The following is a 24,335-nucleotide window of genomic DNA, read 5'->3' on the forward strand; positions in this document are numbered from 1 at the left end:
CATAGCAGCACGGCCCCTAGTGCCTCTGCGTGGCGGCCTGCCTTTGCCTGGCATTATTTTTAAAACAAAAACAACAACAACTCAGGTGGTGTTTCTAGAGACGGTATTATTATTGATATTTAGACAAAATGTGAACAAGCTCACACAGCTAGATGGGAGTTGTTTGAAAATGAAGAAGAAGAAGAACACACTGGGCAAACAAGGCCTACAAGGTCAACGTATACACTACTACAGCAGTGGATACGGAATATATTATTGCTGCCTGAAAAACGTCACTCGGGTGGTGTTTCTAGAGACTGTATTATTATTGATATTTAGACAAAATGTGAACAAGCTCACACAGCTAGATGGGAGTTGTTTGAAAATGAAGAAGAAGAAGAACACACTGGGCAAACAAGGCCTACAAGGTCAACGTATACACTACTACAGCAGTGGATACGGAATATATTATTGCTGCCTGAAAAACGTCACTCGGGTGGTGTTTCTAGAGACGGTATTATTATTGATATTTAGACAAAATGTGAACAAGCTCACACAGCTAGATGGGAGTTGTTTGAAAATGAAGAAGAAGAAGAACACACTGGGCAAACAAGGCCTACAAGGTCAACGTATACACTACTACAGCAGTGGATACGGAATATATTATTGCTGCCTGAAAAACGTCACTCGGGTGGTGTTTCTAGAGACGGTATTATTATTGATATTTAGACAAAATGTGAACAAGCTCACACAGCTAGATGGGAGTTGTTTGAAAATGAAGAAGAAGAAGAACACACTGGGCAAACAAGGCCTACAAGGTCAACGTATACACTACTACAGCAGTGGATACGGAATATATTATTGCTGCCTGAAAAACGTCACTCGGGTGGTGTTTCTAGAGACGGTATTATTATTGATATTTAGACAAAATGTGAACAAGCTCACACAGCTAGATGGGAGTTGTTTGAAAATGAAGAAGAAGAAGAACACACTGGGCAAACAAGGCCTACAAGGTCAACGTATACACTACTACAGCAGTGGATACGGAATATATTATTGCTGCCTGAAAAACGTCACTCGGGTGGTGTTTCTAGAGACGGTATTATTATTGATATTTAGACAAAATGTGAACAAGCTCACACAGCTAAGTGGCAGTGGTTTGAAAATGAAGAACACACTGGGCAAATAATGCCTACAAGGTCAACGTATACACTACAGCAGTGGTGGATATGGAATATATTATTGCTGCTTGAAAAACGTCACTCAGGTGGTGTTTCTGGAGACGGTATTATTATTGATATTTAGACAGAATGTGAACAAGCTCACACAGCTAAGTGGCAGTGGTTTGAAAATGAAGAACACACTGGGCAAATAATGCCTACAAGGTCAACGTATACACTACAGCAGAGGTGGATACGGAATATATTATTGCTGCTTGAAAAACGTCACTCAGGTGGTGTTTCTGGAGACGGTATTATTATTGATATTTAGACAGAATGTGAACAAGCTCACACAGCTAAGTGGCAGTGGTTTGAAAATGAAGAACACACTGGGCAAATAATGCCTACAAGGTCAACGTATACACTACAGCAGCGGTGGATACGGAATATATTATTGCTGCTTGAAAAACGTCACTCAGGTGGTGTTTCTGGAGACGGTATTATTATTGATATTTAGACAGAATGTGAACAAGCTCACACAGCTAAGTGGCAGTGGTTTGAAAATGAAGAACACACTGGGCAAATAATGCCTACAAGGTCAACGTATACACTACAGCAGCGGTGGATACGGAATATATTATTGCTGCTTGAAAAACGTCACTCAGGTGGTGTTTCTGGAGACGGTATTATTATTGATATTTAGACAGAATGTGAACAAGCTCACACAGCTAAGTGGCAGTGGTTTGAAAATGAAGAACACACTGGGCAAATAATGCCTACAAGGTCAACGTATACACTACAGCAGTGGTGGATACGGAATATATTATTGCTGCTTGAAAAACGTCACTCAGGTGGTGTTTCTGGAGACGGTATTATTATTGATATTTAGACAGAATGTGAACAAGCTCACACAGCTAGATGGCCACTGGGCAAATAATGCCTGCAAGTGCACTACTATTGGTGCACTACTATGAAGAACAGCAAACAGCACTGGACACCTTAAAGAACAGTAAGATAAGTAAAATAAAAAAAAAAATTATATGTATATTAAAAAAAAAAAATATTCTCGGGTTGGTGCTGCTGAACTACTAGGAGCAGCACAGTAGCACACCAGTCCCACTCCCCAACACTGCTAGACTAATAGCACTTGGCTGTTAAAGTAGCAAAGTAAAACAACAAAAAAGAAAATAAAAGCAGTCCTTACAAGGACTATTGGGTTATTACAGCAGTCAGCAGATGAGATCAGAAGAGATCAGTGCCCACAGCAGGCAGCTACATACAGAGCACTGCAGTAGAAGGTAGATTACTAGCCAGCAAAGCTACCCTAAAATGTCCCTCAAATCCCTGCAGACTTCTGTCCCTCCAATACAGAGCAGTATCAAGTAGATTACTAGCCAGCAAACTTACTATCAACTGTCCCTCAAATCAGTGAAATCACTAGCAGCTCTCTCCCTACACTAGCTCTTCCAAGCACACACAGGCAGAATGAAAAAACGCTGCAGGGCTTCAGTTTATATATGGAAGGGGAGTGGTCCAGGGGGTGTGGGGGTGGTCCAGGAGGGAGAGCTTCCTGATTGGCTGCCATGTATCTGCTGGTCTGGGGTGAGAGGTCAAAAAAAAGCGCCAGGTAAGGCGAACCCAAAATGGCGAACGTCGCGCGACGTTCGCGAACTTGCGGCGGACGCGAACAGCCGATGTTCGCGCGAACAAGTTCGCCGGTGAACAGTCCGCGACATCCCTAATCACTAGTGGCGACCCTTATAGAAGCACATAGGCGCTCTCTTCAAATATCATCCTAACAGGCCTTCAGATTGTCCCCTCAGCTAAAGATTTGGTACATCCTAGGGGGTCAGTCCCACAGTTTGGGGACCTCTGCTCTTAAATATCATGTACTGGCTGAATAAACTTGTTTAATGTCCACTGTTGCTTCTCCTACACTTAATGGATATATGGACTTGAAAATGGCCTTTACCAATTAGAAGTATAATTATGAGACACAAATATAAAAAAAGTCTCTGCCTTCTGAGAAGCCCCCTCCCCATTAGTACTTACAGTATATTGTTAGCTAGAGTTAGTCTGTACCTTTAGAACAGCCAGACACTCATCTCCACTCATATAAACGAATCATACTAAACAGCAACACATGATAAAAAACAGAAAGCTGCTTATCGACAATGACTGAGAGTCTTATATTAAAGTGTCTGTGCTTGTGATGGATGGCCCCATGCAACAAGATCCAGATGATAGATACTACTTTGACATGTAGATGATTATCAATAATATTATCCAGTCTTTGTTTACAACATTACAGAGATAATGCAAGGGCATATCTGCTACCTTCTGAAATGCCCCTCTAACTACTGTCTACATAGAGCGACCAGTCCTGAACTAACTGTGTTGGGTAGCGTGATGTTTACCAAAACTTTGCCAATGTTAAGGGGTAAATGTAATAACTTTGCTGCTAAAGGCAAAAATCTTCATCTTTATAGAAAGAACACACAAACACCCTTCTGATTGCTAATGATGTATAGTTTCTGTATGGTAAGCATAAGATAATGGTTTATTTAAAAAAAAAAAAAAGAGAAGAGAGAAAGAACCTTGTTTGTGACTGTAAAATGCCTTCAATGGTTAAAAATAACCCTCACTTCTCTGGATAGTGTATCAATTAACTTGAATAATTAGCTTCTTCCACTCAATTCATTCACCACTTGGTTAACACCTATATATTGGATTCACACCTTGTGACAATAAATATAAAGTGCTTGTGCTTAATTGAATACAACCAATGAAATATTGATTGTCGCTACACCGACTCTGTGTGTTTTTTTTATCGATTGATAATTCTAGTTTTAAAACAAAAATTCCTAATGTTGTATCAATTGGTTAATGAATTACAGTTGATCAATTTCAATTATAAAGTGCCTTTGCTGCGTTAATTAATTAAACACCTTTTAATTCATGTTTATCATAGCAATTGATGTAATGAATATAAAAAGTGACCAGTGCTGAGAAAATTTTTAAGTTAAAAAATTAAATTAAATTAGTGCTTCTCAATTGGAGATTCTCCCAGCTACTCCTTGAGAATAAGTGAGGAATTAAGAAAATAGATAGTTGGTGGAGTTGCTCCCAAGATTTCTAACTACATTTTTTTCTAGGTCCCTAGGAGCACCACAAAGTGGGAGAAGGCAGAAACTGGAGGGCTGCGGTCTCGTTTATTGAAACTTTTTCTATCTTGTAAAAGATCTCTCTTCTCTTTTTTTTTTTAAAATAAATCAAGCTTTTTATCCTTGTGTGTTCTGTAGTTTTAGGAGACACTTTAATAAAGAAAGTTAGTGAAACCCTATTATTAAGATAATGGTTTACTGACTTTTTCAGGTCAAGCCCAACATTTGAACAGGACCCCCATAGCGCATAACAAGGCTGCACACATATGTATACATCACTGTATTAATAATTTAATCATAGTTCTAAGAATATCTAATTCACAAAATTAGTCTTTACCCTCATTATAATTGACCAAATTTGGCTTTCAGGTGTATCTAGAGGGTCATATACACAACAAAACAAAACTCTTCATAATATGTATTCATACTGGGTCCCACCATCTGAGTCTTTGGGCCCTCTAGTAGGGGAACCACTGGCATATATTTTCCACTATTATAATCATCACCATTCCAAGCAATACCCTCTTATCTCTTTTTTTCTTTGCACAAAACTCAAGAAGAACCAAGTACTGTTGGGGGGTTAGAGAAATGTAGACACCATTACCTCTAATGTGGCAGATCTCCTCTGCCTATGGGTATCACAATGGACAAAGTAGAAGAAAGGACAGTAATATAAAAAAAAATCTCACTTTCTGAACCCAGTGGAATATTAGATATGGTTGTCCATTCTAGCATGGTATTCTATTATTTTTGTTTCACAACAACAAGAAAGACCTTCACAATGTTCTAATGTCTCTCCTTTAATTCACTGCCTGATACTTCATATGAAGTTCATATTTCAACACTATCCATGGCACCTTGTATAGCAAATAACAATACACTTCCCAAGATGTTAAATTATCCCTTCCCCATCCATCAAGAGCCACGTCTTTATATCTAGGGATGCTTTTTGTTGGCCCCTCAGGGGTTTTCTATGTAGATGCCAACTAACATATTCATAGACTTGAGTTAGGACAAAACGAAACAATAATTTGATATTATGTAAAGGTTAATGTAAGCATGTGTTTTCTCTTAAAGTAAAAGTGGACTACTTTAAGTGGAAGTCTTCTTTAAGTTGTTGGTTCTGCATTGGGCAAAGGTTGAACTTGATAGAATGATATCTCTTTTCAGCCATCTTTACTTTATTATTTTCACCATTCAATGGAAAACTGAGCCCCCCTGGTAACCCTAGTTCCATCTTTTGACCCCCTTGCAGAAAATATGCCCATATCAATTAATAAACTATGAGGTGCTAATGATCATCAATTAATTGTGTTCTAATAATTAAACTATGAACTGTCATATGTAGTATAGTCATGTGTATATTTTTGCTTTTAATGCAGTAAAAAGAAGTGCAGACCTCCATTAAATAAGATTATATGTCCTGCTGACAATCCAAAGGCAACTGGGATAGAATGTGCCAAAACTTGCCAAAATGATGAACTGGAATGTATGAGCCAGGGCTGTATATCTTGTTTGCACCTGTCCAGGCGGAATGGTAAGTTAGAACGTCCAACTTTCAGCAACTGAAACATCGTTACTGACTACATGATGATTGGAGGAGAACTATTTATACAATTTTAATAACTTGCAGGGTTATTAAAGGGGAAGGAAACCTAGTCGGCGCAAACCCCCCACCCCCCCTCCCGTTTGTTGCCCACCCTCCCTCCTCCCCCCTGGCCTACGCGTCCCGCTGGGCAAATGCCCCTAACTTGTTACTTACCCTTCTGCGCAGGTCCAGTCCAGGGAGTTCACCGACGACATCTTCTTCCACGTGATCTTCTTCCTGCTTTGACCGGCGCATGCGCAGTAGGATCATTTTGCCGGTATGATCTACTGCATGCGCAGTAGATCCGTACCGGCGAACTGATCCTACTGCGCATGCGCGAAAACGCCGTTCACAGCAGGAAGAAGATCGCATGGAAGAAGATGTCGTCGGTGAACTCCCTGGACTGGTCCTGCGCAGAAGGGTAAGTAACAAGTTAGGGGCATTTGCCCAGCGGGACGGGTAGGCCAGAGGGAAGGAGGGAGGGTGGGCAACAAACGGGAGGGGGGTGGGGGGTTTGCGCTGACTAGGTTTCCTTCCCCTTTAAGAGTTATTTTTTTGAATGACAGACATGTTAGGGAATAGGTAGGGGCTGAGAAGGGGTACACCTACTTTATGTTCCACCTGCCCGCCATTCATAAATACTGTTGAATGTAGGAAGCTATATTTATATGGCAATTCTGCTACCTGAAGGGTAAGGGGCAAAAAATATGGCAGATGGTTTTTGTTTTTTGCACTTTGTACACTTGGGGCTCATTTATAAACACTTGGCAAATCTGCACATGGGCACTAACCATAGCAACCAATCAGTGATTAGCGTTTTTCAGCCAGCTGTTGTTTGAGCACTGAAAGAAATAATCTGATTGGTTGCCATGGGTAACAGCCCAGGCGCAAATTTGCCCGTTGTTTATAAATGACCCCCTTGTCTTTGAACACATTACTTTTTACCTACTGCCGACTTAGTGCCCAGTGATACTTTTTCTTTGTTGTATAATTATGGGAGCAAGAAAAAGTGAAAAAAGTGATGTTTCATGCTTCCTTTTCTTTTCCTGATTTCACGATTCCTTCTAATTAACTCCATATCCCGAAGTAACCCGCACTGGAGAGGTTTGGACACCATTGTATGTAGCTCTATATATAGTATATATTTTGGGGGAGGGGGTGAAAATAATAATGTTTCAAAACATTTGGGATTATTTAGGGACACGAATTGCAGAGATAAACAAAATGATAAATGTCCAAAAAGTATTTGACCCGACTTCTGAAATTGTGAGATTCACTAGAGGTCAATGGGAAACTATAAAAATGCCAAGATTATCCACTTGCTAGTGTAAAACAGCTGCTCGATTCTCAGCCGCTTCCTTGTTTGTACTTGTGGGAATCTTTGATAGAAAAGCATGTGGGAATTCTACTTATTTGATTATTGACTCAAGGCTCCATATTTAGCCGAATGTAATACCTAAGAACTGTAGAGTGTGCAGTAGAGACTTGGGAGGCAATGAGATAATACAGTAATATGAACCATGTTTTCCTGATATATAACTAAATAGCCCTGGACTATAGGGATAATGCCTGTGGGGCCCTGGTGTCCGTGATCCCTCATGCTCACTTTGCTATATATCCTTATATCACTATATCATGGTCATTTCCCTGTTTATGTTTGAGAATAAAAAGGAGAAAAAGAGTGAAGGACAGATGTAAAATGAAGAGACTAGATGAGTTGTTTATGTAGACTAATATCTCATTTCTCAAGCACTTCTCCTCCAGAACTGGCCACACTTTAAATTTTGCGCTTGATATAAAATCCAGTGACAAGCACAGGCCAACTCTATGGCACAACTCTTTGGCACAACTCTATGGTACAACTCTATGGTACAACTCTATGGCACAACTCTATGGCACAACTCTTTGGCACAACTCTATGGTACAACTCTATGGTACAACTCTATGGTACAACTCTATGGTACAACGCTATGGCACAACTCTATGGTAGACAGTAAGGACAGGGCACCTGTTATGGCCCTTTTACCTCCCAAACAAACAAGGCATCTCTGTATTCATGGAGTTAGCAGCTGGCTTCCTGTTCAAAAATGACCCCTTAGGAAACTTGGCCTTTCCCTCTTCACTTTACTGGTACAGGTATGGGACCTGTTATCCACAATACTCGGGACCTGGAGTTTTCCCGGAAACCCATTATCCAGAAAGCTCCGAATTACAGAAAGGCCGTCTCCCATAGACTCCAAATAATCCAAATTTTTTGAAAAATATTTCCTTTTTCTCTGTAATAATAAAACAGTAGCTTGTACTTGATCCCAACTAAGATATAATTAATCCTTATTGGAAGCAAAACCAGCCTATTGGGTTTATTTAATATTTACATGATTTTCTAGTAGACTAGAAGATCCAAATTACAGAAGGATCTGTTATCCAGAAAATACCAGGTCCCATAACAGGTCCCATACCAGTATTTTATATATATATATATATATATATATATGTGTGTGTGTGTGTGAAAGGTGTTTGTAATCTATCCGCTAGATGGCACCACACAATCAAATAATCAAATACATGTCTTAAAGCACCATTCAGTGCTGGATTGTGTAAATTATAAATATTTGAATTTAAAATGACTGACATGAAGGGCAGGAGGTGGCTGGCACATTTGTCAGCAATACAGACACTGCAGTTAATGGGTCTGTAATGCAACTTTGTTTTAGTGCATTGATTTCCATATGTAATATAGAAAGCACTAAGTTTGCCCAGGAGAAATAACCCATGGCAACTAATAAGATGCTTGCTTGACTAATAAATTCTACCTGCTGATTATTTGCTATGGGTTACTTCTTCTGACCAAACTTAAAGGGGTTGTTCACCTTTATATTAACTTTTAGTATCATGTAGAGAGTGTCATTTTGAGATAATTTGTGATTGGCTTTCATTTTTTATTATTTGGGGTTTTGTATTGTTAAGCTTCATATTTCTCCAGTTTGCAATTTTGTCAAAAATCCAAAAAAACTGATTTTTCGGGTGGAAAATCCGGAAAAATTTGTACGATTCGAATTTTCGGACAATGTTCACAATTTTTTGAGTTTTTTCCGGAACTGCAATTTTTGGGGAAAATGTATTGATAAATAACCGGAAATAACCTGTGCGGATTTGGCCGGAGTATATTTCAGAAAATAATGAAATAAATTTGGATTTTGATAAATAACCAATAATAAATGTGAGGTTAGGGTCTCCAGGTAGAGAGTGATTACTCTTTTTTTTTTTTGTATCATGAACAGCACCACTCACGGTTTTCTTAAAATAAAAAAAGCCTTTATTAAGCCATGGGCTCTGACCCAAACAAATCGGCAACGTTTCAGACCGCCATTGGTCTTTTATCAAGGCTTGATAAAAGTGCATGTTCAGGTTGTTAAAGGTTATATAATGAAATAATAAGATACAGGATCTGTTATCCGGAAACCTGTCTTCCAGAAGGCTCCAAATTACGGAAAGGCTATCTCTCATAGACTCCATTATAATGAAATAATTCAGATTTTTTTTTAAAAAAACAGTACCTTCTACTTTATTCTAAGTAAGATATAATAAATCCTTATTGGAGGCAAAACAATACTACTGGGTTTATTTATTTATTTATCAAGCTGTAAATATCCAAATCTCGAATAATTCGAAGTTTTCGGAGCAAAAAAAAAAAAAAACTATGGATTTTTCGAGATATTTTCAAGTCTGATGGTCTAAAAGCTCTGAATCCGAAACTCTAGCATCTAAAAGCTCTCAAGGTCCTGTATAAGCCAATTAGGAAGGACCTAGGGGCAAATTCACTAAGATTCGTAGTTACGCCATCGTCCGTTTCACCGTGCTTCGCCGCGCTTCACCGCACTTCGCCAGGCGTATTTTCGCCAGCGCTATGCAAATTCACTAAAATCCGAAGTTGCGCTCAGGGGAAGCGTAAGGTTGCGAAGTTGCGCTAGCGTTAATTTGCCAAGCAAAGTGAAGTTACGCTAGCGATGATTAATTTGCATACGGCGCCAAATTGAAGTTACAATGGAGGTATATGTAGCAGCACTACACAAGCCTGGGAAACCTTCAAAACAGCAAATAAAATTTTTATTTTGCCCTACACATGTGCCCACTGTATAGTTAAGGTGCCATGAGTTAGGAAATGTAGGGGGGAAGGAGGGTAGCCCCAAAATTTTTTTCGATCTTTTTCAGCCTATCACCCATAAATAAAAGAAAAAACTTTTTTTGAAGCAATCCCTATCTACTCTATTGCACTTTGCCTGGTCTGAGGTGGCGAAGGAAGTCTGGCGTAAAAGGTAGCGTTCAGAAAAATGCACGCGTCAGTGAATTTGCCTGGTTACGTCTGTTGCGCAAATTCGCCAGGCGTAAGGATGCGAAGTAACACTAGCGAATTTATGCCAGCGTTCATTAGTGAATCGGCGAATTAACGAAAATGTTCTACGCTGGCGAATAAACGCTAGCGTTAGGCGCTTCGTCCTTTAGTGAATTTGCCCCCCGGTGTCTGCGCTGATGTCCGTACCACGTTAACATCTGGAAGCCACTTAGAACAGTCTAGACTTGTATGATGATCCTGGGCATAACCAGATCCTCAGGGGCGGAACTATCTCCAGTGCTTCCAGTGCATTGGCTGTAGGGCTTACAAGCTTTCAGGGTCTGCCTGTGACCAAAGGTTTTGTAGACCATAGCTGTGTGATGTCCTAATGATTCTCAAAGTTTTAATTGGACGGGGTCATGAAAACACTACCTACCATAGCTCTACTGTTGTGTCATAATTAGCTGACAAGCAGTCAACAGGGGACATGTCCTAGCAACAAGGGATATGGTCTAATGTAATTAAAGGGATACTGTCATGGGAAAAAATGTTTTTTTTCCCAAAACGCATCAGTTAATAGTGCTGCTCCAGCAGAATTCTGCACTGAAATCCATTTCTCAAAAGAGCAAACAGATTTTTTTATATTCAATTTTGAAATCTGACATGGGGCTAGACATTTTGTCAGTTTCCCAGGTGTCTTCAGTCATGTAACTTATGCTCTGATAAACATGATATCACCCCTTTCCCTTCCCCCCCCCAGCAGCCTAACAACAGAACAATGTGAAGGTAACCAGATAACAGCTCCCTGACACAAGATAACAGCTGCCTGGTAGATCTAAGAACAGCACTCAATAGTAAAATCCAGGTCCCACTGAGACACATTCAGTTACATTGAGTAGGAGAAACAACAGCCTGCCAGAAAGCAGTTCCATCCTAAAGTGCTGGCTCTTTCTGAAAGCACATGACCAGGCAAAATGACCTGAGATGCACCTATACACCAATATTACAAGTAAATACACTTGCTGGTTCAGGAATTAAATTTTATATTGTAGAGTGAATTATTTGCAGTATAATTTAGAAATAAAAACTAGAAAAATGGGATTTACTTTCAGCACAATACCGGAGAGCAAATAGATATCGGGCATAAATAATAACCCAACTGGTTATGCACACCCCACAGTTTGGGAACTTAAGGGGTTGTTCACCTTTAAATTAACTATTAGTATGAGGCAGAGAGTGATATTCTGAGATCATTTGCAACTGATTTTCATTTTTTATTATTTGTGGTTTTTGAGTTATTTAGCTTTTTCTCCAGTGTGCAATTTCTGCAGTCTGGTTGCTAGGGTCCAAATTACACCAACAACCATGCATTGATCTGCATAAGAGACTGGAATAGGAATAGGAGAGGACCTGAATAGAAAGACAAGTAATAAAAAGTAGCAATAACAATACATTTGTAGCCCGTTTGAAAGATTCAGAAAAAGAAGGCAAATAATTTAGAAACTATAAAACATAAATGATGAAGACCAATTGAAAAGTTGCTTAGAATTAGTCATGCTATAACACACTAAGGAGCAGATGTATCAAGGGTCGAATTTCGAGGGGTTAAATCCATCGAAATTCGACTGGGGAATAGAATACATGCTGGCGAATAGTTGAATGGGCGAATTCGCCTGGCGAATAGTCGCACGATCGAATATTCGATCGAAGGATTTTCATTCGATCGAATGATCAATCGAAAACCTTTTTTTATCGATCAAAAACTTAGAAAACAAGCCTATGGGACTTTCCCATAGGCTTTTAAAGTAATTCGGTAGGTTTTAGGTGGCGAAGTAGGCAGTCAAGGTATTTTTAAAAGAGACAGTACTTCGACTATCGAATGGGCGAATAGTCGCAGCGTTTTTGCGCTCGATCTATTCGAATCATTCTACTCATGCGAATTTACGCCAATTCGATAGTCGAGGAGCACAAAAAATGACTCGAAATTCGAGTATTTTCCCCTCTATTCCTTCACTCGAAGTTGAATGGGCCCCTAAAAGTTAACTTAAAGGTGAACCACCCCTTTAATACTTGTTTCATCCGGTTGCGTTCAGCACCAGGTTAATTGAAAAGTATGTTCCGGAGTCTGATTTGTCTAGTCTCACACTGAACCCACTGATTTAAACATAGACAAGCACACACTCTGTCACACCCAGATATATACAAACACTCAGAATCTAACTCAGACCAAATCTGCATGGATTATTTCCCCTTATTTATCAATACATTTTCCCAGAAAAACTCCAGTGCGGTTAAAAACTCGAAAAAATCGTACCAAAATTTCAATCTTAAGAATTTTCTGCCCGAAAACTCAGATTTTTTGTGATTTTTGCTTGAAAACCACAAAATCTTGAGATTAATGCATGAAACCCAGCGCAGATCAGGATATCTTCAGGACTTCTCCATATGGGGGGAATTTTCACCAGCGAACACTCCGCCACACTTCGCACCAGGCGTAAATTCTTTCCCACTACGCTAATCCACTAAAATGTGAAGTTGTGTTTCAGCAGCCGAAGGCTGGCGAAGTTTCGCTAGTGTTAATTCATCAGCGCAAACATTTCTTCATCCTCGGGTTAAAATAAATCCCTTAAATTTAGAGTTTTGGTTTTTTTTTCAACAAAAAATTTGGAATTTTTCTAGTTTTTGGCATTCAGACTTTAGTAAATAACCCCCTAAATGACAGACTGAAAGAATAAATATATTTGGGCCTGAATATAAAGACAAGAAAGAGAATATCCTTAAATATTTATCCTCATTTTGGTCTCCTTTATGGTTTCCAGGTGTCCCTAAACTTTCTTGTTTACTGGACCTTGTTCTGAAATGTAGAGTAGATCCGTGGAGTTGATAGGTGCCATCTCATGCCCCTATGGGGCCTCTTCTTTGCAATCAACACCCTGTATTCATAGTTGAAGGTCTATATCACCTTTACTTGTGCACGCTCCTGTCAGGAGATTGCAGTTATGAAGACCTGAAGCAGGGCAAGATGGTACCCACCAACCACGCTTCTCTACTCTGATTTGAAAGAACAAGGTAGAGCAGACAGGGAAGCAGGCCCGGACTGGCAATCTGTGGGTTCTGGCAAATGCCAGATGGGCTGCTATAAGGTCCCATAGAAAGTCAGTATTTAGTGGGCTGGTGGGGGCTGTTTGGGCCTCTGTGTACCTGAAATGCCAGGGCCTATTTTAATTCTCAGTCCGGACCTGCAGGGAAGTTTACAGTTCTGGAGAGGGCGTTAGAACTCTGGAAGAAGGCTTTAGTTCTCCTTTAAATGTGCATGTGTTATATAACACAGAATGCTAAAGAGCCAAAGTAGTATTAATCGAAATATCCTCCTTTTCCTTTATATGGTGAATAAAATAAACCAAACATCTGTGATAAAGATTTAAGCGTTAGCAGAAATGATCAGTTTTAGTCTTCGTTCAGCCTACTTTTTCCATATATTGCAGTCCAATATCTTCAACCTCTTTGCATGGGAAGAGAAAACAGATTTAGAGGGCTGGGACTGTAGTGGAGACAATGCAATTTGTTCCCTTGCAGTTGTGCATGACATCAGCCTACGAGGCATGCCTGAGCAACAACATAAAGTAAGGAGAGGGTCGCCAATACAAACAGCCCATTCTCCTATCATAAAATAAATTGATTTCAAATATTTCTGAGTAATCAGCACAGAATGTGAGAATTCTATCTAGAGAACTGGTAAATTGTTAAAAATAAGTAAAGAGGTCAAGAACAGTTTATACATTAAAGGGATACTGTCATGGGAAAAATTTTTTTCCCCAAAATGAATCAGTTAATAGCGCTGCTCCAGCAGAATTCTGCACTGAAATCCATTTCTCAAAAGAGCAGATTTTTTTATATTCAATTTTGAAATCTGACATGGGGCTAGACATATTGTCAATTTCCCAGCTACCCCAAGACATGTGACTTGTGCTCTGATAAACTTTAATCACTCTTTACTGCTGTACTGCAAGTTAGAGTGATATCACCCCCTCCCTTCCCCCCCCCCCAGCAGCCTAACAACAAAACAATGGGAAGGTAACCAGATAGCAGCTCCCTAACACAATAGAACAGCTGCCTGGTAGATCTAAGAACAACACTCAATAGTAAAAACCCATGTCCCACTGAGACACATTCAGTTACATTGAGAAGGAAAAACAGCAGCCTGCCAGAAAGCATTTCTCTCCTAAAGTGCAGGCACAAGTCACATGACCAGGGGCAGCTGGGAAATTGACAAAATGTCTAGCCCCGTGTCAGATTTCAAAATTGAATATAAAAAAATCCGTTTGCTCTTTTGAGAAATGGATTTCAGTGCAGAATTCTGCTGGAGCAGCACTATTAACTGATGCGGTTTGAAAAAAACATGTTTTCTGATGACACGATCCCTTTAATGACTTTGAGGGACAATAAAAACATTGTGCAAGGTCTTTTTCTACTCTTCTTACTATTATGTATTTTTTTTTGTCTCTTTATTTTTTGCACTAAGCCATAATAACCAATAAGATATTATAATATATTGCTTATTAATGCACTGCAAATGATGATGTCAGCGCCCATATTGCAAAGAAGCATGCACTTTTGATGATGTCATCATAACATCCATCCAGGATTTGTACTGATTGGTACACAATCAGTTATCTGTTTGCTCATTTGTTATTATGAATATGTAGACATACCTGACTATAATTTACCTGTGTTTTATTATTGTGGCGATAATGATTCAGACAGTCACATCAAAGTAAAGAATCCCATAGCGTTTTCATAGTTATTGCTCTTAGGGTCTATTCATGAAACTTGTACTACACTTGAGGGGTATTTTGCAAAGTGCAGCACAGGGTGGGAATTGCAAAACACGGGTGCCAAGTGAAACTTCAGTACTCTTACACTTAGGTCAATTTGAATAGAGCGAGTACATATAGGTCACATATATACGTCTTTATTAGAGATGTTGGAGCAAATGTTTGAAGTGGCCACTTATTATTACACATGTCCAAGGAAGCAAAATAAAGACAAAAGAGATCCTCTAATGCCCTAGACACGAGCCCCCCCTAACAAATGCGGCATGCCCCTCAAATGTATGGAAAACTTTAATAGATGGACTTTTGAAAGCAATCCCGCTTTAAAAAAGTAAAAGTCGCCAGCATTTTTTTTTACAACTTTAATGAATTTCCGGCATACGGGATATGATGTCACTGACATAAGATTGAGGAGGATGTAGCTTCATCTTATCAGTTCGCCAGGTCTAAGTTGGCCAAGGAAACTCTGGCGAAAGAGGTAATGTTCTATGAAATTCTTATCTTAGTGAATTTGCGAAGTAAACTGTGGGTTCTGGCAAATGCCAGAGGGGCTGCTATAAGGTCCCATAGAAAGTCAGTATTTACTGGGCTGGTGGGAGCTGTTTGGGCCTCTTTGTGGGCTGGTACTCTTGTTCTAACAGAGGGATTTAGAGAAGAATGTACATAATGTTTGCAGGAATTTTTTATACAGATAAAGGCACAGAGGCTCATTTCCCCTGCCCATGGAGCTACAAAATGCATGAAATAGTCCCTTGTGCCATTACCCTTAACCATTTTCCCCTCTGCTTGCAGCATTTCTGTAAATAGCAATAGAGATGTGATTTTCAAAAATAGTTATTTTATTTATAATTTTCTAATTGGATTCTGCTCACCTTTAGGGTGAGGCATTGCTCTTTGGTGTTCGAACTGCCACATCAGAGGTGCATGGAGCAAGAGGTTCCACCAAAATTGCAGTCATTGTTATCACAGACATATCCCTGGATCAAGTGACTGAGGCTGCCAACATTGCAGTGATTAACACTAAGATTCCATCCTTGATGCCGTTATAACATATTTGTATTCAGAAATACTTATAGAATTGTTCAAGTGCACTGTAAATAATGGTAATAAATTCACAGCACAATGCAAACACTACTGTAAATGATGGTAATGAATTCATAGCACAATACATACATTACACTACTATAGCTCATAGTATCCTTTACCCCTGATAATGAGTTGGAAGAAGAAACTGTGCTGTGGAAGGTCTCTGTTATACCTCTTGTTCAGCGGAGATAACAATTCTATTCTGTTCATATCTAACACATTGCACCATTCATCCAAATATATTTCTGCTCTTAAAATGAATACAGACAAAATCAAGTGCTCTGTAAATGATGATAATGAATTCACAGCACAATGCATACACTACTTTACAACTCCTGTTAGGTATTTTAAAACTCTCATAGCCTCCTGAAATAAATCATCCTTGAGGGAATCTAAAGTGGCCAGTGCTCTCAAATATTCCAGGCTTTGTTTAGACAAAGAGTTATTCAGGATTTGTTGGCGTCATCCACAATGCTGCACTTGATGCAAAGCTTCATACTTTCTATCAGTGATGTCAATGAATCTCAGACAAATTCTACTGATTTTTCTTGGCCATAATCACAATGGACTTAGTTATGTCAGCAAGTCAGCATGGTTTTCAGTTAAATTGCCTCTTTATTAATGCAGGCCATGCACCATGCACTGTATATACAGCAGACAATGGGGTTTATTCATCAGTATAGTAAGTACAGGTATGGGACCTGTTATCCAGAATTCTCGGAACCTGGGGTCTTCCAGATAATGGATCTTTCATAATTTGATTCTTCATACCTTGTCTACTAAAAAATCATTTAAACGTTAAATAAACCCAATAGGCTGGTTCTGCTTCCAATAAGGATTTATTATATCTTAGTTGGCATCAAGTACAAGCTACTGTTTTATTATTACACAGAAAAAGGGAATCATTTTTTACAATTTTGATTATTTGGATAAAATGAAGTCTTTAGGAGACAGCCATTCCATATTTCGGAGCTTTCTGGATAATGGGTTTCCTTGATAACGGATCCCATACCTGAAGTAGCAATCTGATGAAAATTGATCTCAAATAGCATTTAAAGATAATGTTCTTGAGGTTTTTTGTACATGCTCATAATAGTCTTAAGTTTTGGTCCTCAACCAAAACTTTGAGAAGATTACAAATTTCTCTGGGTACTTTTTACCCCTGCAAGTGCAGAGTCTGTTTCCCCCATTTTTAATGGTATAGCCTTTCAGTTGTAATAAATATGTACTACTGTTCTGAACACTGTTAAATAAAATTGGTCATTTACTGTGTGCAAAGCGCAAAAAAAAGCCTTGCCTTGATCATAGATGAATAGCTGCAGGACACTGCACTCCAAAGTGGAGGCATTTGTGCCCCATGAAAACATCACCGACTAAGTTTGGCAGTTCTGTATTCATGAGGGGTTGGCAGGGGTAAGGCACTCCCGTCTTCGGCAGCATTGGATCCAAGATGGCGGCACCCATGACCCACGTGGTTTGACGATGGCGTGATGACATCACGCGATTGGTGCAAAATTTGAAGACTTAAAGGGGAAGGAAACCCAGTTGGCGCAAAAACCTTCCCCCCTCCCGTGCGTTGCCCACCCTCCCTCCTCCCCCCTGGCCTACCCGTCCCGCTGGGCAAATGCCTCTAACTTGTTACTTACCCTTCTGCGCAAGTCCAGACTGTGCATGCGCGTGACTTTTTGCGCATGCACAGTAGATCGTATTGGCGAAATGATCCTACTGCGCAGCCACCGTTCAAAGCAGGAAGAAGATCGCGTGGAAGAAGATGTCGTCTGTGAACTCCCTGGACTGGACCTGCGCAGAAGGGTAAGTAACAAGTTAGGGGCATTTGCCCAGCGGGATGGGTAGGCCAGGGGGGAGGAGGGAGGGCGGGCAACGCACGGGAGAGGGGAGGGTTTTTGCGCCAACTAGGTTTCCTTCCCCTTTAAGCCCTTCCAGGTCACGGGTTCAATGCCCTATAATAGGATTTTGTTTGTGCATTCCTAGGTGCTTGATATTTCATCTGTTATTGATTCCTGGAATTCTGACCCTGCCTAAACCTTGACCTTGCTACCATCTGCCTGCCTATTGACCTCCTGCCTGGATATTGACTACAATTTCTTCTGATCCTTATTTGTACCACAAACTCCAACTTTGGTCCTGACTATTCCCCGCTGGGAGCCGATAGGCCCATGACAGGCACTGCCCCCTAAAACAGTGAGCTTAGGCCACCATTGAGATTCTTGAAAGTCAAGAAACATCTACGCATGATGGGTGCACAGAGATGAAAGGTGTTGCTAAACCCTGTCACCACAAAATTTATGAAATGTATTAATTTGATGGGTGAAAAAAAGAGGCATCTATCTATCTGAGTAATTACACAATGATCGCAAAGAATATCTAAATACAGTGTTTGTAGTTTTAATCAATGGCAAGGAAACATCAAGTGATAATCATTTCTTTCCATAACAGGCATGTGTATGGGAAGGTCCACTAGACATATTGTGACGTATGATGGCTTGGATTTTAAACTCTGGGTGCCTGCTCATACATGCTCTTCCATGATAGTATTCATGATGTTAAAGTTATCCTTCACAATGGGGAAAGCAACTCAACACATTATCAAACGTGCATGAAGTCAGTTGAAGTGAAACACAATAAATATTCTGTACTACTTTCATGCTAACATGCAGGTAAGTGATGACTGTCCCCAAAAGCTTTTCCCCACTTGACTTTGGGTCAAACCAATAACAGTGCAGAGATTTTGCTGCCTTCCAAAATAGGGCCAATATTACCAATTAACAAGTGATCGATTTGGTCTCAATTACTAGAATTACCTTGAATTCATAAGGAAATCTCGTTTTGGAAAAGACCAAATTTATTGCATGCATTATTGACTCACACATGAACGTTCTGTAATATGCATTACATTTCTCAACATAATATCTCATGGAGCTGTTTTCAAAGAGATTTTTTTTTACAAAAGCTTTTAACTTTGGAAGAAGATAGATAAATGAACTGTGAGTGCAATAAGACATCCAGGGGTTGATATAGAAGCCAAGCAGGATTGTAGTGAGAGGTGGGAGTACATTTATACAGAACTAGTAAAATGTAGAACCTTTAAGAAGAAGAGCAGAGGAGAATTTGGGAGAGAGCAGGGTCACATAGAAATGTAATGTTTAACATTAAATGACAGGCTGGAATTTTGATGATACCTACTAAAATATAATGCTTGTTGACTTCTAAACGACCCTTGGCTTGCTTCCTACAATCTGTGAGTAATATTCAATGAATGATGATGCTCTGCTCAAAATATCTCACACAGCCAAAAAATAACGCCTTTTTAAGTGCTAGAAAAAAGTCACTGCTCAATGGTTACATAGATTAAATGGACTATGGCCAATTTCTACACACAAATATACACCTTTCCTAAGATTTAGGCCTCTAATGGAAATGTTATTATCCAACTGGTGAAAGAACTCGGTCTACCAATCATAATACTATAACATTAATGAGCCATTATAATTTAGCAACAATCGCTTTGTTGAATTGACCTGTTAAAAAGTTTGCTATAAACATCACATTTCCAATTCAAGTGAAAATGAAGTAAGAGCTGGTGAATTAGGGTTTTAATTATTATAGTGCTATCTGAGAGCATAATAGTAGGGGTCATTAAGGACCACATTACATAAAAGGTAATGTAAATCTTGCTGCTTAGTTTGATTTTGGTGGTGAAAGTGTATCCTATGTATGTGCAATAGATAAATGTAATTGCCTTCTATGAGGAAGTGAGCAGAATCCTAGACCCGTAGTGGCAGTGGATGTGATCTACTTAGACTTCACTAAAGCATTTGCTATAGTATCGCACAGAAGGTTACTGGTTAAATTAAGGAATATTGGCCTGTAACATAATTGTACTTGGATAGAGAACTAATTGAAAGTTAGATTACAAAAACTGGTGGTTAAAGACCATTTTTTAATTGGACCAGTGTTGTAAGTGGAGTAGTGGTCTTCATTTTCTATTTAAAATGCTGCGTTACATGTTCTTCAACCACATTTATAGGCTTTAAAGGGATGAGATGCCAAACCTGTTCAAGTCTTAACCTACACACAAAGAAAAAGTGGTTGTTGGAAGGGGTTAGCGCACAGAATCAGTACCAACAAATATAGATAAGAAGTATGTCCCTAATTATTTTATGAATCATAACCTCTCCTATAATAATAATAATGACTCTTACAGGATACCTAGACGGCATAGTAGGCCCCCTCCAAATCAGTGCTATGGATAGATTCGCATTCAACTCTGAGCTAAATTAGTGAAAGAAATTCACATACAGTATAATAATCTGAAACTGCAACCTTTGGCAATCATAAAAGGCACTTTTGCACCCACCTTTTGTAACTACAGAGGAAGCAGACCCTGCAGCTGCAGGGGGGCAGGAGATATAGGGGCCCCATGAGGCCCTTATTAATGAGCAATTTCAGCATCTATTGGTGAAACAGGACAACCTCTGGATATGTTGGGGTCCCTAAAATGAATTTGCTGTGGGGTCCAGTAACATCTAGTAACGCCACTGACTTTTCCCATTTGTTACATTTTGGACTAAAGTGTCATTTTTTCTAGACAACTTCCCTGTAATGGGGCTGAACTGGAGCTTACCGAAAATCAAAAGGGGTTCCAGTTTTTTTAGGCATCCAACTGCCAAAATCATTGCTTTTCGTCCAGCCTGTGTGCCACTCTTTAAAAAATACACCAGACCAGGAAACGTCCCTGCAGAATGCCACAAAGTTTTTTCCCATTTTCCCAGGTTTCCCTAATAATGATTTAAGAGTACACGTACAAGCAAAAACCAAGAAAACTGCTGAATGGGAATACTGGGAGTGACTGGGAGTTTCCAGAAAAAGGACCATAGCCGACTGACAAGCAAAATTACTTTTAAGTGATACTGGCACAAAACTTTCCTTTTCAAAATATTATTCTACATTAAGGGGGTTATTTATTAAAGTCCGAATGCCAAAAACTCAAACTTTTTTTTTTTACTATAAAATCCAAATTTTTTAGTTTAAAAACTCTTATTTTTTTGGATTTATTACACCCCAGAAAAAGTCAGAAAAATCGGAAAAATTAGTAAGATTCGAATTTTTGGACTATGTTCGCAATTTTTTTGCGAATTTTTCAGTAAAAAGTATAGATAAATAACGGGAAATAACCCATGCAGATCTGGTTGGAGTATATTTCAGAAAATAATGGGTTTTGATAAACAACCCCCTAAAAGTTACATATAGGTCATGTTGACCTTTCTATGCTGATAGTTCTGCTTTGGTAATTGTTACTCGCAGTTCCTAAACCTGCTTTGCCAACCTGACTGTCCCTTCTTAACCTGTCAGCATTTCTAAAAACTGACTACTGTTGCACAAATATGGCAGCCCTCTCATAGAGGAACATGCGGGTAAGAAAGGGATTGTAAAAGCATAAGGCAAATACTTTTATGGCAAAATAATAGATAGCATTCAAAGATTATGTTATGATAGATATATAAAAAGGTTATTTTTTGGTGTCAGTATCTCTTTAAAGGACCAGTAACATAAATTTTTTTTAAAAAAATTTGTTAGTATACAATGAAAAAAAAACACAAGGACAAATGAAACTTTGAAATCGCTAAGTCTTTATTAAGAAATAACTTACCAAAACTCCGTTTGCGCTCCTCTTCAGAAAAGGCAACAGGCCGAATCCATCACACGGCGCTCTATTTCTCCTCCCTGGCTATCTCCTATAAGGAAGGCAGGGAGGAGAAATCGAGCACAGCACAATGGATCGCCAGATCGCCTTTTCTGAAGAGGCGCGTAATAATAGTAAAAATGCTGATAAAATGATTATTTTCTGCTCTGAAATTTTTCAGGGCATGGTGCAACATAGTGATGTGTGGGCCGGACCGATACCCATGGTATCCGCGGGTTTACCGGCGGGTTCAGGCCAACCATGCACTCTTCTTCGTGGGTGGTGGGTGGATGTGGGTTGAGCTCTTCTCCTGCTCTCCCAACCCGCCACAAGCAAATGCCGGCTACCGACTTCCAGCTCCTTCTTTTATAGATGCTGTGCCTGCTCACCCCACCCCTTCTGTAACGTCATCAGTGGTGCGGGTCGGCGTGGGTCTAAAAAGGGACCCCGGAAGTTGGGATCAGGTGGAGGGAGGGCGGGTTTCAGGGGGAAATCCCAACTCACACATCACTAGACTGCAGCACCTGTAAGTGAAAGGAAAAAGCATTTGGGACACAATTCTAAACAGATCTAAATGATGCTCATTAGTGATGGGCGAATTTGCGCCGTTTCGCTTCGCCGAAAAATTCGAGAATTTCGCGCGAAATTCGCGAAACGGCGAAAAATTCGCGAAACGGCGCCGGCGTCTCGTTTTTGACGCTGGCGCCCGTTTTTTTTCGCGGGCGTTTCGCGAATTTATTCGCCTGCCGCGAATCGAGCAAATTCGCCGCGAATTCGCGCCTGGCGAATAAATTCGCCCATCACTAATGCTCATAGTCAGACTGGCTTTGGTTAGATAAGTGACAGAAAAGAGTTTGGGATTTCTATGGCACATACATATCAGGTATAAGGGAATTTTCCTTGCCAATGCTAACCAGAAGATAGTGTACCTATAGTATCATATGAATAGCAAGGGAAGATGGTATTGGTAGTATGGACTCTGTGTACTGTAACTCAAAAAGTATCAGGTTAGGGGCTGTAAATGTGTAATATACTGTAGAAAGTAAGGGGGAATAGGAAGGCATGTTTAGCAGAACAGAACTTTGGGTTTATTTAAACAGAGGTTCATTAACTACTACAACGTAGAAATGACTTTCCCACTTTCCCTAGTTCAAGAATGATGGATCACAACGAGGCATAACACTTCTATAATACAATATATATATAGACGCAGTACAACATATCAAATACATATTTAAAAATACGTAAGGATTGCATTCATGTTTTGGAATTAAAGTTTCCCTTATATTTAACCAAGAGATATCATTATTTGTACTGGTTGAATGCAGCACCGTGGGTTAAGAATGACCCAATTAAAACGTTTATTTTAAACCATTTGAGTCATAGCTAGAAGGCTGATTACTAGAATTAGAAAACGGAGGTATGAGCCAATAATTAAGCAGAGTTGATGTGCATGACAAGTGTCATTTGGTCCACTGTGGATTACCTTCTTTGATTAAGCTTAATTGCATTTAATTACATGAGAGGGCACGTTCAGGAAGAGGAAGAAGGAATTTCTGAAAGATGGCAAGTCTAGCTCTCGGCTAGAATGTAATTCACTAGGATTTCAGAAAGAAAAAGGGGAATAGAACTGTGTATTGTACACTCGGCTAGTGCTAGGAGGGTAGAATTAAATATAAGTAGTATCAGCTGGTTAGATTTGGAAGTGGGAAGAATTTAAAGATATCGCAATTTTTCTAAATGTAATCATGACATGATACTATTCTGTTGAAGTTTGGCCAAGAGCAGCCAAGTCTGACCAATGTACATGTTTCAAACTGCATAGGTATTCATTCTACATAATAAACAAAATATCTGTTAGTTTAATGGTTGAGATATCAGGAAAAAAAGGTCAGTGGTCCAATAACTACCCAGTTGAAGTCCTCAGATTTTACATAGAATTAACTGACCTAAATAGGTCGATAGGTGTAGTTTAAAAGCTCACAAGGATAAACAATACATGTGTTCTAGAATGACCAATGGTTTGGGTAATGAAACATTAGATATCGTGGGCTATAGAATCTTTTATCAGTTGAAGGCTTTGCCTCAGCCCTTGGATTGTTTAACAATGGTTAGGACCCCCCATCTAAAATGTTCTCCCAGATTTCGTGCGGGTTTCCCCAGGGTACCCCAATTATTTCTTACATTTCAAAAACACCCGGGTAAGTTAATTGGCTCCTGATCAAATTGCCCAGCGACTGGATGATGTGAAATATCTCAATGCATTATAAATTAAGAAGAAAAATAATTCTTATACATGATAGTATTAATATTTATTAAAAAAAATTTGGAAACTGTTGTTTCTAGGGAATGTGTTTGCAAAGTCATGTCAAAGTCATTGTCATAAAGGACGTTTAGTATAATGTCGATAAAATGTCATTGTTCTCATAGCCCTTGTGCCCTAAAGAAGTTCTTAACTGTCCATAGGAAATTATGTGATTTTGTGTTCT

This window comes from Xenopus laevis, chromosome 3S (assembly GCF_017654675.1).
Source record: "Xenopus laevis strain J_2021 chromosome 3S, Xenopus_laevis_v10.1, whole genome shotgun sequence".
Taxonomy (NCBI): Eukaryota; Metazoa; Chordata; class Amphibia; order Anura; family Pipidae; genus Xenopus; species Xenopus laevis.